We start from the raw sequence: 18,617 nt of genomic DNA on the forward strand, positions 1-18,617 counted from the left end.
GCTGTTCCAAGGCCAGAGTGCAACAGGAGTGGCTCACTGGGAAATCAACATGCTAGTAACAAAAGAAGGAAACAAAACAAAGATACCAGGCAGGAAACAGATGTCAATCACGGCCACATTCTTATTAAAAGCATAGAGTTCTTGGGGCACCTGGGTGGCTCAGTGAGTTAAGCCTCTGCCTTTGGCTCAGGTCATGATCTCTGGGTCCTGGGATCAAGCTCCACATCGGGCTCTCTGCTCAGAAGGGAGTCTGCTTCCCCCACTCTCTCTCTGCCTGCCTCTCTGCCTACTTGTGATATCTCTCTCTCTCTCTGTCAAATAAATAAATAAATCTTTTTTAAAAAAAATTAAAAAGAAAAGAGTTCTTATAAAAGAGCTCAAACAACCCCCAGTACTTTCCAACAATTCTTCAGGGACAGGGAAATCTGAAGCCAAAAAAAGAAATCTCATCTGTCTTTTAGTTCATGAAGTTGATTGAGACATAACTGATTTTTTTTGTCTCTTCAATTTTGCTGAAATTCAATACAGATCTGAGAAATCAAATAAAAGACAGCAGTTTTTGCTACAGAAAGCCATGTATCATTTCAAATGTGATGTGAGTTGTCACACAAATCTTTCCTAGTACAATTCACTGAAGATAAATATAGTGCTTAAAGAGACAGTGTCTATACATCAAACAATTGAGTCATTTTGATCCATTCTAGTGAAACCAAGTTTCAAGCTTATAATTTTGAGCAATCCAAGATACAAAACAAAGTCACAGACTCTGGTTATTGCTGCTACTTTTAGTATGTTCTTGAAATCCGGAAATCAATGAATTTTAGAACTTGAAGAACCTTAAAGATCATTAATCCACATATTGCAAACCACCAGACAATGGACCACATCCCACTCAGAAATGTGCTTTACTTGTCCTACATGGCAGTGTTTTTCTATTAATTAAAATTATTGGCATATTATTAGTGCAATCACTGTGGAAAACAGTATAGATTTTCTTTAAAAAATTAAAAATAGAATTACCATATGATCCAGTAATTCTGTTATTGAGTATTACCCACAGAAAACAAAAATCTTAATTTGAAAAGGATATGCACCCCTATGTTTATTGAAGTATTATTAACAATAGCCAATATATGGAAGCAATTCAAAGATCTTTCCATAGATAAATAGATAAGAAAGATGTGATATATATAGACACAATGGAACATCACTCAGCCATCAAAAGAATGAAATCTTGCCATTTGCAACAACACGGATGCGAAAGGATGTAATGTTAAAAGTGAAATATGTCAGTCAGAGAAAGACAAAGACCATATGACTTCGTTGTTATGTAGAATTTAAGAAACAAAATAAATGCACAAAGAAAGAAACAAACAAAAAAGCAGACTGTTAACTATGGAGAACAAACTGGTAGTTGCCAAAAGGGAGGTGGCCAGCAGGGAATTGGTGAAATAAAGAAGATTAAAAGTACACCTACTTAAAAAAAAAAAAGCCATATTTAACATTTTTTCAACTTTTCTTGATGAGTTTGAAGGTCTAGCAATACACAATGTGGACAAAAGTGTGTGTTCCTTCCTGACATGGTGCCTCTGCCCTGAGACGTTTCCTCCTTCTGAAGACATGTGTATTCCTGCCCCCTAATGTGACACAGATACTCCTTGCTCTCCTGTTTCAAAACCAGCCTGCTTCACTCATTTCCAAGGCCTGCCTGGGACCTGTGGGTACTTTGGTTTGCCATCTCTCATTTAGACAAGGCTTTGTTTATCTACAATGAGAACGCTGAAATTCATGGTAATGACCAACTCTAATTTACATTCTCTTTTTAGTGACAAACCAAATTTATATAATCAGTTTTTCACAATTTTAGAAAGTAACTTCTCTAATAGATATTTATTCACCAAAGAAAATGGGATTGCAAAAGTTCACATTTAAATTCTGCTCAGTAAATACTGGGATAAGTGGTTCCTTTCAGTATACGGCTAATTTCAGAAACCTAAGAGGAAAAGATGCATGAACCATGTGACAAATGATATAGGCTACAACAGGTGTAATGTGAAATGAATCTTATTTGGATTTTGTTCCCTCCATATTTTCAACTCGTTTGGTGAGAGAGTGACTTTTTCCACTAAAAAGTAATTTTTTTAAATTACTGACACCCATAAGGATGACTACTATTTAAGAAAAAAAAAAAAGCCGAAAATAACAAGTGCTAACAAGGATGCAGAGAAATTAGAATCCTTGAACATTGTTGGTAGGAATGAAAAATGGTGCAGCCACTATAGCAAATAGTGTGGCAGTTCCTCAAAAAACTAAAAATAGAATTACCAGTATGATCTAGCAATTTCACTTTTCCACTCCTCAGTGTGTATCCAAAAGAACTGCAAACAGGATTTCAGAGAGATATTTGCACACCCATGGTCATAGCAGCACTATTCACAATAGCCAAGAGATGAAAGCAACCCAAGGATCCATCAACAGCTGAAGAGGTTTTTTTTGTTTTTTTTTTAATGTGGTATACCATATATATGTATGACAAAATATTATCCAACCATAAATAGAAAGGCAGTTCTAACACATGCTACCACATGGATAAGCCTTTAGGACATTATGCTAAGTGAAATAAGCCAGACACAAAAAGACAAACACTGTATGATTCCACTTTTATGAGGTATCTAGAGTAGTCAACTCACAGAAACAGAAAATAGAATGGTAGTTGCCAGGGACTACAGAAGGGGGAAAACAGGGAATTATTGTCTAATGGGCACAGAGATTCAGTTTTACAAGATGAAAGAATTCTGGAGCTTGGCTACACAACAATATGAACATACCACTTCTGAATTGTACACTTAAAAATGTTTAAAATGGTAAATTTAATGGTTTGTGTTTTTTAACCACAGAAATATACATTTTTTACAAAAGCAACTTTTAGTCAAATCCACTAGGGTTTTTTTTTTGTTGGGTTTTTTGTTTGTTTGTTTGTTTGTTTGTTTAGGATCTAGTGTAATTATTTCAAAGGTTAGAATGGTGGGATCCAAAGATAAAATAGAAATATGTGTCTCATCCTGCAGAGGCTGACTGAACTGATACCTCTTGGGAGTGAGGTGAGAATTTGAGATTAGAATTTCATCTCATTTCAAAAATACAACAAATTTCTTCATTAATGTCCCACATTTACTTTAAAAAACAATGTGACTTTAAAAAGCAAGAACTTGATATAACTAATAAAAGCCAAATACAGAGAAAGTAGAAAATATCTTAGAACACTAAACCCATCCTTATTTAGGGATTAATAATCTACTTTGAGGTTTCAGTACCTTTCTTGGTATAAATTAATTACTACTATTCTACTATTAATTACTACTATTCACTAATCCTAGAAAGCATCGTTCTTGGAATTAACAAGAACAATTAACTACTCATATTGTCCTAATTCTGTGGCTAAAAGGATCATCAGGGGCGCCTGGGTGGCTCAGTGGGTTAAGCCGCTGCCTTCGGCTCAGGTCATGATCTCAGGGTCCTGGGATCGAGGCCCACATCGGGCTCTCTGCTCAGTAGGGAGCCTGCTTCCCTCTCTCTCTCTGCCTGCCTCTCCATCTACTTGTGATTTCTCTCTGTCAAATAAATAAATAAAATCTTTAAAAAAAAAAAAATAAATAAAATAAAAAAATAAAAAAAAAATAAAAGGATCATCAGCCACTGAAGAAAGTCAAGATCAGTGTCAAGGTCCCATCAGGCCATCCTAGTACAAACCACCCTCTGATAATTTTGTGATTGTTGATCTAGTTCTGTATGTTGAATAAGGATATCCATAAGCTGCTGATATGCATGTCATTTTGTCTCACTAACTTTCCACATTTTCTCAGTGTCTCTAAAGACTGCCAAGGAAAGAACTACTATGCCAGATGCTCAAAATGCAACTCAATAAGGTTGAGTTTGATTCACTAGAGAAATTTCTTTTGGCTCCTCTCTTAGATACAGCCTCTCTTCTCTGTGGATACTATTGAGCTGTAAATAGTAAATGTTCAGGCCTATGAAATGGAAATTGGAATCTATCCAGGAAACAGATTAGTCAGTGCTCCAGGGCTAGGCTATTCTTAAAATACAAACTACAGACTCATCTGAAAATTATTAAAAGAGTCACATTTGTCTGTGTCTGGAAGCTTAGCCATTCTGACAAATGTTATCCTGATGTGATGATACTCTCATAAATGCTGTGAGAGCAGGGGAAGGGACATGGCGGGAAAGTCATAGGAAACAAGCAGACTGGTCTGCTCTCGAGAAGTTTATGTGCTAGTCACAGAGATAAATGCTATTTACATGATTCCAGAAAATGCATGATCTTGTATAATCAAGTGTCAAAAAGTTGTGATGTCTGCTACATTTATTAAAAGAATTCCGAGTAGAAAATAATAATAATAATAATAGAATTTACGGAAGGAAAAGACCTAAGCATTTTAGAGGGTTGAGGAGGATTCCTTGAACTTCATAGAGTTCCAAAGGGAACTTGAAAGAAAGGTGTCATATAATATGTAAAAATAGAGAGCAGACCATGCCCATGCTCTTACTTCGATTCTACAACAAACATTTCCTATCTTTGCTTTAGCACACATCTATCCATCTGTGCCTTCTTATAACCATCCATACATCCGTCTCATTTTTAAAATATATTTTAAGGTAAATTTCAAACATCACTTTTAACACTCCTACAAACTTCAGCATGAATATCATTAACTAGAATTTAAGATCTGTTCATTGGTTTGAGGAGAGAAATTTGCACAAAGTGAAATGCACAAATCTTAAATGTACTCTTCGTCACATTTCTGACAAATGTTTTCTCCTCTTTCAAGACATATAACATTATATGTGTCATATATATATATATATATATATATATATATATAAAAGTAACCTCTCTTTCAAGACATATGACATTACTCCCACTCCAGAAAGCTCCCTCATGTTCCTCCCTGTCAGAATTCATCCCCTAACTCCCTTGAGGTAACCACTGTTCCAATTTTTTTATCCACAGATTAGTTTTGCCGATTTTAGAACACTATATAAATAGAATCATATGCTATCTTTTGGGTAAGCCTTCTTTTATTTATCACAATGTTTTTAAGAGTCACTCAGTTTTTTTCATATATCAGTCATTTGTTCCTTTTTAGTGCTGGATAGTATTCTGCTATAAAGATAGGCCATAATTTGTTTTCTATGCTCCCACTGATAATCACCTGGGCTATTTACATTTGGGGCTATTATAGATAAAGCTACTATAAATATTTATTTACAAATCTTTTCATTTCTCTTATATAAACACCCAAGAGTGGAATTAATAGGTAAAATAGTAAATGTACATTTAGTTTTATAAAAATTGCCAGACTTTTATTCAAATTGATTTCCATTTTATACCTCCCCAACAATATATGAGAGTTCTATCTGTTCCACAACCTCACCAGCATGTGGGGTTATCAGTCTTTTTAGTTTCAATATTTTAGTGGACGTGTCTTTTTGCTTTTCTTTTTAATGATGTTATTAGATCCTGGGGCCAAAAATAAGAAGGAAAAAATACCTTTACAGCTTATACCAGAATCTCATTTACAATAGAGAGCAGACAAAGAATAAAACTGGATGATGGGGTGCAGCAAGTCTTCATGGTATATTTTTAAATTAAATTTTGCTCTACAAAACTCCACGGATACCCATTAAGATTATATTTGCTTCTGAGGGCATGGTAGGGAAGGATATCCTAGAAATATTCAGTTCCATAATTTATATCTCTTTGCTTCAAAACAAAAGCTAGCAGAGAAACTTTTGCCAAGGACCATTACAAAAATTGCATCTCATCAGGCAGTAGTGGGGGAAGAAATGAGAATAAGATTCAGTCATTAGGGAACATTACTTTTTATATTTGCCCATATTTCATGCAATCATTCTCAAAGTTGTAAAAAATTTGGGAAAATGAAGACACATGCAAGCCATCTAATTTTTCATTCTATCTTTCTGTTGAAAAAGAAAAAAGTGAGAATGTGCAATGATCATTAGTATGCTCTGTTTAAATAGCAATTTTACATCCTAGGTAAATGCAAGTAAGAATTTTCCTAAAAATGTTGGAAGAAACAGGCCCATTTACCAGGTTTACTGGTAAATTTTTCTTTGCAAACTTTTTAAACTTCGGTATTTTTCTTAAATTATAGTACAGTGTCTGTAATTTTATGGTGACCCAGATTTTGGGAAGATCTAGATGACCCCCATCCTGCTATTTCAGTCTTCTCAAGTTTGCTTTATGAGATTAGACTGATGCAGTTACTAAAAAAGCAGATTCCCGGGCTTTTTTCTCCAGGAGAATCTGATTGGTAGGGATGAGATGAGGCCTCAGAATCCATCTGTTTGGTTTTCAGATCAGTATCCTAGATTTTTTTTTTTTTAAGATTTATTTATTTATTTGAGAGAGAGAGAAAAAGAGAAAGGGCGAGAGGCGGGGATGAGACAGAGGGAGAATGGGAGAGAGACTCTCAAGGAGACTCCCCGCTCAGCCCAGAGCCCAGATGCAGGGCTCCATCTCAGGACTCTGAGATCACAACCTGAACTGAACTCAAGGATCCATTGCTTAACCAACTGCACCACCCAGGCACCCCACCGCAGATTGGCTCTGATCCTTGACCAAACTTTGTCTATCACAGAGGTCTCCAGGGACTATAGGTAACACATCTGGACTTCACCATCGCACCACTTCACTGCTAGGAAGTCCAAAATCATACACCAGCAGCTTTGGTATCTGGTGAGAGCCCATTTCCTCAGGAGCAATGCCTTTTTGCTGTGTCTTCCCATGGTGGAAGGTACAAACTAGCTCTCTGAAGTCTCTTTTTTTAAGGACACTTGCGGCTTCTAGTCAGCGACAAGAGAAGAATTAGGCACAAGCAAGTCAGTTGCAAGAGATTGGCAGCAGCGGACAACAGTCGAAAAGGACTGCTGCCACGAGTAACTGCATTGTCTCACTTTTATTGGATAGAAACAATAGCCAACGGAAGGATTGATGAAGGTCAAACGTTAATCCCGTCTTGCAAGGAGGGTAAAGTTTATAGTTAAAAAAGCACTTTCAAAGGACTCATCTAACTAACAACGGGAACTTCTGGGAGGAGAAAGGAGCGATCACAGAAAAGGGAAGCAGGCGGTTTTCGTTCCACCCTGAGCTGACCGGGCCTTCCCGGGTGCTCCGCTTCCCTGAAGCCGGCGGCCTTCTGCCCTGGGCGGGGCCGGGCGTTCCCGGCTGCCCGGCTTCTGTGAAGGGGCGGCCTTCCGCCCTGAGCCAGCCGGGCATCCCCAGCTGCCCAGCTTCACGGTCGTACATCATCCTTCTCCCCAAAGACCTGTTGTCAGTATATGTATTTCTTAGGGCCATATCTAAATGTGCTTGGTAACTAGTAAAATCCTCCAGGGGTTACAGTTTAAGTAACAGATTGTTCCGAGGGGCAGCAGCAGACACTTACCCCAGCCCTGAGGGTTCTACCTTCATGACCTGACCACCTTCAGAAGGCCCTACCTGCTAATGCCATCACCTTGAGGGTAGGATACCAACATGTGAATTTTACGGGACATAAACAGTCAGACCACAGCAGCCAGGTATGTTTATCTACAGTATTTGGTTTAATCTAATCTACCTTGAAAATCTCAAATGGTATCTAGCTTACAATAAGCCTTTAATAAATTTTTGTATATTGGAGTGTCTGGGTGGCTCAGTCGGGCAAGCATCTGCCTTTGGCTCGGGTCATGACCCCAAGGTCCTAAGATAAAGCCCCGAGTTGGGCTCCTTGTTCAGCAGGGAGTCTGCTTCTTCCTCTGTACTTCCCCTGTGCACAAGCACGCACTCTCTCTCTCTCTCAAACAAATAAATAAAAATCTTAAAAACCAAAAATATAATTTTTTGTAAATTAATATGTACATTTAGGGTCCTGCTAAGATCCATGTATGTGCACGTAAAATCACTTTGTAAACCAAAAATTCCCCAGTTAGGTATCTTACTGCTATTAGGCTACTGTTAAAAATATATATAGCTTCATCTAAAGATATAAAATTATTTTTTACACAGAATGTATTTGATGTCAATAGCAGTGTTAATTTGCTCTTCCAATTTTGTTATATTTATTAATAAGTGAAATATTATATAACTATTACATGTAATAAGCTCCTTATAGATGAAAAGTCAGTAGTTTAAATTCTCAGTTAAAAATGTCAGAAAATCTGCAAATAATTAAAATTTTTGTGGGATTGTTTTCATAATCTCAACATTAGATGAAAACAATCCATTTACCAATCTGAGGAAGAATTGGAATTTCATGGTTCTTATCATGTTGCTCCTGCTTTTTGGCATTTCAGTAATTCTAGTTATTGATGACCTCAATCTGAACATCAAGTTCTTTCCACCCTCTTGACTAACACTTTACCACAAACAATACTTAGCTGAACATGAAAGCTGAGTTGAATTACTTTTATTTTCATTCAGTAGCTTCTCCCTGCTCCATATCTGTATTTCCATTATGCTCTCCATGAGTCATATGACCACAGTGCTCACCATGAATAAACAACCAAAGCTGAACCTCATTAGCCATATATGCAGAATTCTAATGTAGGAGGTAGGAATTAATTGAGACCTTTCCATTCTGTTGAAAATTTATAATCATTACTTCAAAACTTCTCATTCCATAAGCACATACGACTGGACACTATTGCTGGTATAAGTATCAGCACCAATAAGAGTAATAATCACTTATATCATTTGAAAACATACTGTGGGGCACCCGGGTAGCTAAGTCAGTTGGTTAAATGTCTGCCTTCAACTCGGGTCATGATCCTAGGATCCAGGGATAGAGCCCCGCATGAGGCTTCCTGCTCAGAGGGGAACCTGCTTCTTCCCTTCCCTCTGCCACTCCCCCTGTTTGTGCTCACACACACTCTCTCTCTCTGTCAAATAAATAAATAAAATCTTTTTTTTTTTTTTTAATGAAGATACTGTGTTCTCTGCATTGCTCTAAACACTATTTACACCTCACAACAACCCTACAGAAGGATTATTACTGTCCCTATTTTACGGCAGAAGAAACACACATCACACACTTGATCAAAAATACAAACCCCAGCACTCAACACCACGTGGACACGTTTGTCCTCAACTTATTCTGCCTCAGGATGGTTTTAAGGACCTTGTTTCCAAAAGAAGCAAAGATGAACAGTAGGTGTCCAAGAGAAGGTATTGCATGGTTGATGTGGTAGAAAAAGAGTTGTTTCAAATCCATTTTTAATACATAGGGAAAAAAAGCAAATCATGAATTTAGAGGTAATCTAGAAACCAAGAATTATACTTTTGCATATTAATTTTGAGTAAATATTTTCATACAGTTGGTGGCCCCATCTGAATGGCAAGATTTTTTTATTTCTTCCGTGGCTTTTATGTACATTTTTAATTGAGATAGAATTCACATGCTGTAAAATTATACATGCTACAGTATGCATAAATCTTAAAAACACTATCTTTAGTGACACAAAATGCTACATATGTTATGATCCCATTTGTATGAGGTGTCCAGAATATAAAAATCCAGATACCAAAAAATAGATTAATAATTGTTAAGGACAGGGAGGGAAGCAGACATGGGGAGTGACTGCTGACAACTAAAGTGTTTCTTTCTGGAATGATGAATATAATCTAGAAAAAGACAATGATGAGGACTGAAATGTAATTTAATGTTGATGACTTGTAAATGACAAAGGCTTGAACAAATCTGAAAGTGGACCAAAATGGTCACTGGCCATTTTGAGAACACTACCTTTAATTTCTTCATCCTTTTAGGGAACACCAGTGAACATTCAGTAGGTTCATGAACCTAGCGACAGATGGGAAAGTGAGCTGTAAGAAAACATGAATGTGCAGAGTTCTTCTTGATGGTTAGAGAATAACAGATCTTAAATGTTTGTATACTATGATCGGTGATCTCAGTATTTAATTGCTCTATGCATTTATTTTTAAAAACCTGAAGAAATAAATAGAAGCCGAACAAGATACCCTATTTCTGTGTCTCTTCATTACCATTCAATATCCCCAAACCATTGCCTTTCAGATTAATCATTACCTGAGTGACATAAAAAAAAGCAAGTCTGAAAACCCAGCATAATACTTTTCTGTCAAGAACACAAAAAAGAACAGAGGACCTCCAAATATTAACTACAAAAAAAATTTTTTGATGGACTATTTAATTTGAATGAAAGTCAGAAAAAAATGGCAATTCCAATATAAATACAGAAACTTCAATGGAATAAAACAAAAGGACACTTACTCGTTCCTTTATTTCTGATACTTTTTTTTCCCTGATACTTTTTTTAAAGCCCACCTTCTGAAACATTGCTATTTTCTAGAATCATAGAAATCATAGAGGAGGGCCAGGTCCCTGAACAAGGTTAACATGTTTTCCTGCTTCATTCCCAAGAGCCTAGAGCTAGAGACAGCCTCAAAAATGCTTCAGTGGATGAATGGCTGTCTAAAAACAAACAAAAACAGATGGCCATTTGCTTAATTATAAGCACCTCCAGAAACCAAGAATTTGAATTGAACATAAGCAAGAATAAACTCTTAAATACTTGATGGAAAATATTTTTTAACAAAATCATGAATGCCATCAAAGACTATATATTTTTATTGTTAACTTCAACCTATATGTTTCTGTACTCATTAAACCAAATCTATCATAAAACCCACTGAACCAGATCTAATACAGTTCTCATGTAAAAACTAGACCAGAGTGAAGTAAAATCCAATCACATTTTCAGTGAGTTGTAATTCTGGCAAGATCAAAAGAGAACTACTCACCCCTGCCCATCATTGTACCTAAAAGTCCCATAGTCAAATGGCTCCTCTGCCCTGTGAACCCTTTTCCATGAGCTGTCATGAGAATTACTACTATCATAAGAGGTCCACCTCAGCCCACCATAATGGCAGTGTAGTTGGGAAAAGAAGGGGCATAGGATCCCTATTTCAAGACGTCCCAACCCAGCCAGACTGCATAAAACCACATACCAATGACCTCACAGAGATTCCATCTGGAGTTAAATAGTCAAAAACTTGTGTCCAATCCAAAGTATTTTCCGTGCTTATAGAAGAATCAGCCACAGGGTCCATTTTTGGGACATGAGCCATTTTCTTAAGCAGGTATTCTTAGTTCTCTCTTTATTGGCAAAGTACCTTCTATTTATTTTTTTAAATATATTCAGAGAAAATTACTATTCATTCCTTTCTTTGCCAAACATGCCCTAATAGTATAAGGAACAAAGAATGCTCTTTGTTCTAATACAATGGCAGTAGTCAAAATAGCACAGTCTATTTTGAACAGTCTCTAACGTAAACTAGTAAGAGAACAAAAATAGTTCATTTAGTCTCCTCACTGAAATAAAATTTTTTCTTCAAATCACACACAAATCACAAAATTCAGTGAGACAGTTCATCCTCAGATAAACCCAAGGATATCTTGCCACTTAAAAATAATCAGACACAGTACATAGTATTTCTTGAAAATAAAATTGTCACTCCAAAAGCAAGACCCTTCCAAACATGTCATAACAAGATCATTGTTGGCAAGCTTGGGATTGAAAATTATTTTACTAAAATATCCTGGGTAGGAGAAATTCCTTATATGACATTACATGTTAATGGATCACAAAAATATTTTCTCATAAATCATCCTGTCTCTTCACATTCATTACCAGTTACTTAATATCTGCTCTAATCTATTTTCCATCAAAGCCCAAAAGACCTTTTTAAAACTTAAAAGACTCCAAATGAAAGCCCGAGTCATCCATCTGGCAGTTTTTTTGTAGGGTTCTCACGTTCTCACCCTTTGTGCTGTGAGAGATCTTCCCTGACCAGCCTCAAAGAAAAGTCTCCTTAAAGAAGCATGGCTTCTTCCTAATACTGATTAACACAACCACTAACCATAATGCTAAGTACAATTTATGTTTTTTTATTGTCTATATTTATTTAGTTGTCTCTCTTATTCAAGCATGAAACCTGTCTGTCTCCATGCCCAGCATAGTACATTCGATAGGTAGATGCTTAAAAAGTTATTTCCCAAAATGAAAATGAACAGACGAGGGAATAAATGAATTGCTTCAAACTCTCAAAAAGAATGACACACAGAGCATCTTAGCTTGTGATAGAGATACCTTTCCAAGCTCGGTGGAGTGAGGTCTGGAGCCAATGACCAAGAAAGAATTCTTGAGACACCTTTGGTGCAAAACGGTGGTTTATTCAAGTATGGGGACAGGACCTATGGGCAGAAAGAGGGGCTGCCCCGGGGCTGTGAGGGGTGACAGGTTATGTACCATGGGGGGCGGGGGGGGGGGTAAGGAAAAGGGAGGTTTCAAAAGAACTTTCATATGCTAAAGAGGACCTACAAGATACCGAATACCAGAGGCCTTGCCATCTCCAAGGTCGTTCTGCTTTTTAGCAAGTTATTAAGAATAGTTGGGAGATTCCTAAAAAACGTCACATATGTCCCACCCAGGAGTGCGGGGGGGGGGGGTTGCAAGGTGTCAGCTTTTGCTTTGTCCTCAGTCAACCTTCTGTTCCATCACTACCGCGCCATTGAGTGAAGAACTTCAGTAACTTGTTCCCTTTATACTAAGCTTCTAGGGATTCTGCCAGCCTGGAATTAAGAGCACTGAAGAACCAGGTGATGGAGTTTTAGAATATAGGTGAGGTTCAGTGGGGTGGAGTCCTGAGCCAATGACCAAGAAAGAATTCCTGAGACATCTTTGGTGCAAAATGATGGTTTAGTAAAGCACGGGGACAGGACCTGTGGGCAGAAAGAGCTGCTGCCCCAGGGCTGTGAGTGGAGGCAGGTTATATACTATGGAGTTGGGAGAGTTAAAGAAAAAGGGAGGTTTCAAAAGAACTTTCATATGCTATATAGGAGGCCTTGAGGCTTTGCCATTGTCAAGGTTTTTCCCTCTAGTAAGGTATTCCCAAAGAATGTCACATATGTCCCACCCAGGAGTGGGGATAGGGGAAGGTTGCAGGGTATCAGTCTTTTGCTTTGTGCTCAGCCAGCCTTCAGTTTCCTCATCACAGGGATAAATAACCTGCCCCCTACACACACACTACTGTCACCAGTCGGAAAACCAGAACAGTCTCAGCAGCAAGGGGTAATGTGTACTGACACTCACTACTTGCCTCCACTGAATCCTTCCATCTGGCTGACTTATGAGAAAAGAGAGAGAAAAGGAATAAGGAAGTCTTAGAGAACAAGTTTTGTCAGAGGTCCGGTGTGTAAGGAGCATAATTATTTCTTCCCATATTCTACTGGCCAGGACTCAATCACGTGGTTCCACCTAACTAAAGGGGAAGCTGGGAAATGTAGTTTATATGTGAGCCAAGAAGGAAAAATAAATACATTTATAGATATTTTCCTCTGAAGATTGTTGTAGTCAAACCCCACAAATCTTCATTTCTAACGGTCCTAATTTCATTTTAATTTTTTTTAAGACATAACTGTTTTTTCATTTCTATATGGTGAATTCTTTGGGGTAAGGGATAGAGATCGCTCCTTTTGTCCATATTTACTATCTTCAGAGACCATGACTCATAATCTCCACTATTTTATTTTTAATTTTCAGAGGTTCCTTATTTTTCTAAATGTTCTCTTTTTATATATATATTTTGGTTTTTTTCATGAATGCTATTCTTCACATATTTTCCGGGAATGTTAATTACAGTTAATTAAATTTTCTTTTCCCTCTACTTGTCTCTATTTCCTACAAGGACCTTTATTCCATTGGTTTGTTTGACCTCCATCTTTCTTGATAGATAATTCTCCTGATTGTTATTTTTTACTACCCATTCATATGCAAAGTGAGGTACTACTACAAGCTGACATAAACTCAATGTATATGAGATTGGGGGATGGAGTGAGAAAAGAGAAATTACCTCTCCATGGGTAAAACCATCAACTGACAATGTCTATAGATCTTGGGCTGATCAATGTCCCAGAAACCAGAGAAAATTAACTAATAGTTACAAGCATCTTTTTAAAAGGTTCTAGTGTTGGGTCCATGGTCAAAGGAGCGAGACTGATACAAAGCGAAGGTCAAGCAAAGCTTTATTTTGCACCAAGCATCAAGAATCAAACAGACCGGCCAGGGCCATCTCTTGCAAAGAGGTGACCTCTCTTTGCCTTACAGACTAGCTTTTAAGGGCAAAGGCCATGTGGTTGGGCCTGGCCATGCACAGGTGGCCAATGAGATTGTAACACACAGAGAAAGCTGCACAATCATGCTAGGTCACACAAAAGTGACCAATTGAATCAATTGAATTACAATTTACCCTATAATAGGTATTTGAACTAGCCTATCACCTTGGTCAGAATTGGCACCCAAAAGGCTCCCAAAGGGTGGGGCCCATACTCCTTGGTAGCTAGGGAGACAGTATGCGCCCCCACTGTTGGATACCTCCACCTGGCCTGATCCACCCTTGTATTTGGGCTTTGTTACCTGGGACTGGTTTCTGGGACTTGCTTTTAAGTAAGTCCCCTGGGGGTGGTGGAGACAGGGACAGTTTAAGTTTTACTGTATAAACAACAAAGTCATTCAAAGTCATTGTTTAACGGGATAGAATCGCTCTGGCTAAATAGGCCCTTACACTAGAATTTTCACCATTGGATGATGGTGAAAATGGTAATGCTCACTTAATCCTCCTCTCTCAGTATGGTATTCACACTTTGAACTTGGTGTGCCCAGTTCAGAGTCCCTTCGGTTCATTCTCACCTAAGAATAAATCTCCAATGTTAAATTAACATGCGGGAAATCAACTGGATATGTAGCACAAGGAGGGCATCTAGGAACCCAATTGTTTTAACCATTCTCCTTCCTTTGGCCTTTCAGATATCTGCACATTTTTGGTACCTAACACCAAATTCTCAGGGTTTTCATGATGATTCATCCTTTCAGAGATTTTACCCAGGCTCCCATGCCCTCTCTCTCTGGTTGGCCAGGTCAATTACCACTTTTCTCTCTGATTTCTAGTTTCAGAAAATTGTTATTGTCTCTTTGTCCTTGTAGGGTCATGCCTTCCTTTCCTTTCTCTTTAATGAACCTGTGAGAGGAGGTAGAGTAAAACACACATTCTGTCTGCTATGCTGAATTTGAAGACCCAGCATATCATGTTCTTTTTCTCTATTGTTAGATTGTCTGTGTCTTTTAAATCTTTCCATTGTAGCCAACACTGAGCTAGATTGTACAATCCCACACATAATCCCCAACCCAAGCATCTGTGTGAAATTTATCCATCCATAATTAGGGCAATATTGTTATGTTTAGAAGTATTCTTTTAGTTTTTTTTTTTTTTTCTATTAACTAGCAAGTGTGGTTTTTTGGTGGTACTGTAAATTTTTTTCTCTAGTGGTTTAGAACCCTATACATACTCTTTCTCTTTTTTTAGTACTGCCTTTACATTTTTTTAATAATTCTTTTTTTTTTAAGATTTTTATTTATTTGTTTGACAGACAGAGATCACAAGTAGGCAAAGAGGCAGGCAGAGAGAGAGAGAGAGAGAGAAGAGGAAGCATGCTCCCTGCTGAGCAGAGAGCCTGATGCGGGGCTTGATCCCAGGACTCATGACCTGAGCTGAAGGCAGAGGCTTTAACCCACAGAGCCACCCAGGTGCCCCCTGCCTTTACATTCTTGACAGAACTATTAAAATCTATATTCTTCTATAGTTACATGAAATAAATCAATATTTACATATTTTCCTAAAGAGGAAAAGAAACTTAACACTCAATCATTTTACCAATTCCACAATACATCAGGTCATAAATTATGGGACTTTAGTTCCAGATAGGTTACTATGAATTGCTTTCCATATTATGCATCAAAGATTAATTCTGTGTTTTACTGATTTTGTTTACCTGTCAATTTCTTATATATCAGATCTTACTCTTTCTTTGATTCATTTTTCAGTTTGCTGTGTAATATATCCTTGAGTAAATCTTTCAGAGAATGTATGTGGCTGGTAAACTTTCTGGGTTCTAGCAGGTCTTAAATTTTCTTCCTCTTGCTCTTACACTTAAATGTTGTTGGGCTGGCTAGGATCAAAAATATTCTAATTCAAGACTTTGATATTTATGTCTCCTTTTATTCTAGTGTCCAAGTGCTGCCAATGACAAATATTTTGGGACCAGGAATTGTTTTTGTCCATTTGTTTTCTGCTCTAGACACTTAAAGAGTTTTCTTTTCATCTTAGAGATTTTGATAGTAGACACATTAAGATCTATCCAGATATGAGTCTTTTTAAAAAATTCATCCTGTTCAGCACTCAAGAAGATGTGCCATTCTTCAGCATGTCAGATATATTTTCTTCAGATATATTTTCTCCTCTTTTTCTAATCTCTATTGTTGATCTATTAGTTATCTGTCACAACATAACAAACCATGTCGAAACTTCAAGACTTAAAGCACTTCATTATTTCTCATAATTCTGTGGACTAATTGAGTGGTTCTTTTGTTGGCCTTACCTGAGGTCACTCATGCTGTTGCTTTCAGCTGGCAAGTCAGCCCAGGCTGGGCTCAACTGGAACACTCTCTCCATCTGGGCTTCTTCATACCATGGGAGACTCAATGCAGCATTCTAAGAAGACACACATGGAAACTTCAGGGGATCCTAAAGTCTAAATGAAGTCACACAGCACCTCCATCATTTTCTATTGGTCAAAGCAAGTGTCAAGAACTACCTAGATTCAAGACTAGGGAAGCAGACTCCCTATATCAATGAGAGGAGCTGGAAAGAATTTGTGGGCATATTTAATCTCCCATAGTTGCTTTGACTTCTTTGGGACCTCTTACTGGACAGATGTGAGACTCCTGGATCAATTCCCAATGTCTCCAAACTGTTCTCTCATTGGCCTAGAAAATGGGTCTTTTATTCACCTAATCAAAGTACACCCAAGAATCTACTGCAGTAGTGTACATTCATTATTCACTCCTCATGAACAGAGGGACTTGTAGCCAGAGTTTTTGAAAAGGTAAGGTACCCTAGCAGGTCTGTGAGTAGTTCTATGTTTTTGTGGATCTTAGAAAACCGAGAAACTGTTACTTCTTTTGGGGGGACGTCAACATTCTCTGTAGTGTAGCCACCTCAATAAATTTTCACATGCTTATTTTTTCAAAGTATATCTTTCTATTGTGTCATCTCTCATCTTCCTGTTAACCACATCATTACATTGTTGTAACAACCACAAACCTTTCAATACATACAAAATAGTTTTTTATTTGACTTGAAATTCCTTTCTGCCTGTTCTTTCATTTCACGGATGGGAACTAGTAGCAAAATAAAATAATTTAGCTATATTTTCAACTTAAATGGTAGAGGCAAATGGACAAATTACTTTTTTTAAGATTTTATTTATTTATTATTTTACAGAGATCACAAGTAGTCAGAGTGGCAGGCAGACAAAGAGGGGGAAGCAGGCTCCCTGCTGAGCAGAGAGCCTGATGTGGGACTTGATCCCAAGTCCCTGAGATCATGACCTGAGCCAAAGGTAGAGGCTTAACCACTGAGCCACCCAGGTGCCCCTAAATGGACAAATTATTACTGGTAAGATTAGATCTAACCTCCAAAATATTTGGGTACTCCCAAATGATCAAGATTTTATCAGCCTCTAATTAATTGTATAACCTTGAACTTGTTTGCATGTCCTAGATTAGTGACTAGCATATAGGGAGGAATTAAGAAAATGACTTTTGATAAAATGGCAGAGTAAAATTTGTGTTCATATGCCATCCTTTTAATCATGGTTACCATCATTGAGGACTTACTATGAGAAAGATACCCTCTAAGATTCAAAACATATGCATTCCATTAATTGCCTCCAGAAACCTATGTATTTAACAAGTATTTATTGGCTACTACTATGTGTCCGGCACTCTTCTAGGTTATAAAGATACAGTAAAAATCAAAGCAGACCAAGAGCCTCCTTTCATAATGCCTATATTCTGGTGAGAGAGGTACACATGCATAAAGAAATAAACAAATGAATATGATGTCAAGTAGAGATGGTCTCAGGAGGAAAAAAAAAAAAAAACACCAAGGTGGGAGGTAGAGTGTGATAGTGGCCACTGTCTTAGGTAATAAAAGCCTTTCTGAGGAGTTGATCATTAAACAGAACACTGAATAAATGACTCTGAGATACCATGACCTGAAACTCCAGGTCTCTATGATACAGAAGTGACTCAGATATTTGTGAATGCATCCAAGATCCTTGTATGAATCAGCTTAAGCTGCCATAACAAAATACCAGAGGCTAAGTAGCCTACACAACAGAAATTAATTTTCTCACAGTTCTGGAAGCTGGAAGTCCGTGATTTCAAGGTGCCAGAAAATTTGATTTCTAGTGAGAGCTCTCTTCCTGGCTTTTAGACAGCCACCTTTTTGGTATGTCCTCAAATGGCCTTCCTTTGTATGCATGGAGAGGGAGCAAGATGTCAGAGAGACAGAAAGAATGAGAGAGAGGGAGAGAAAGAAATCTCTCTAGTGTTTCATCTCATAAGGACATTCATCCTATCAGATCAAAGACCATCCTTAT

The 18,617-nt window shown here is 37.6% G+C and overlaps 1 long non-coding RNA gene across 1 annotated transcript in view; it reads right to left on the reverse strand.

Moving 5' to 3' along the window:
• Positions 1-18,617, reverse strand: part of LOC131827385 (uncharacterized) — a 39,388-nt gene that overhangs the window by 15,914 nt on the left and 4,857 nt on the right. The window contains exon 2 of the long non-coding RNA XR_009352001.1: positions 16,551-16,663. This is a non-coding gene — a long non-coding RNA (uncharacterized LOC131827385). The remainder of the gene's footprint in view (positions 1-16,550; positions 16,664-18,617) is intronic.

Source organism: Mustela lutreola, chromosome 3, assembly GCF_030435805.1.
Source record: "Mustela lutreola isolate mMusLut2 chromosome 3, mMusLut2.pri, whole genome shotgun sequence".
Classification (NCBI taxonomy): Eukaryota; Metazoa; Chordata; class Mammalia; order Carnivora; family Mustelidae; genus Mustela; species Mustela lutreola.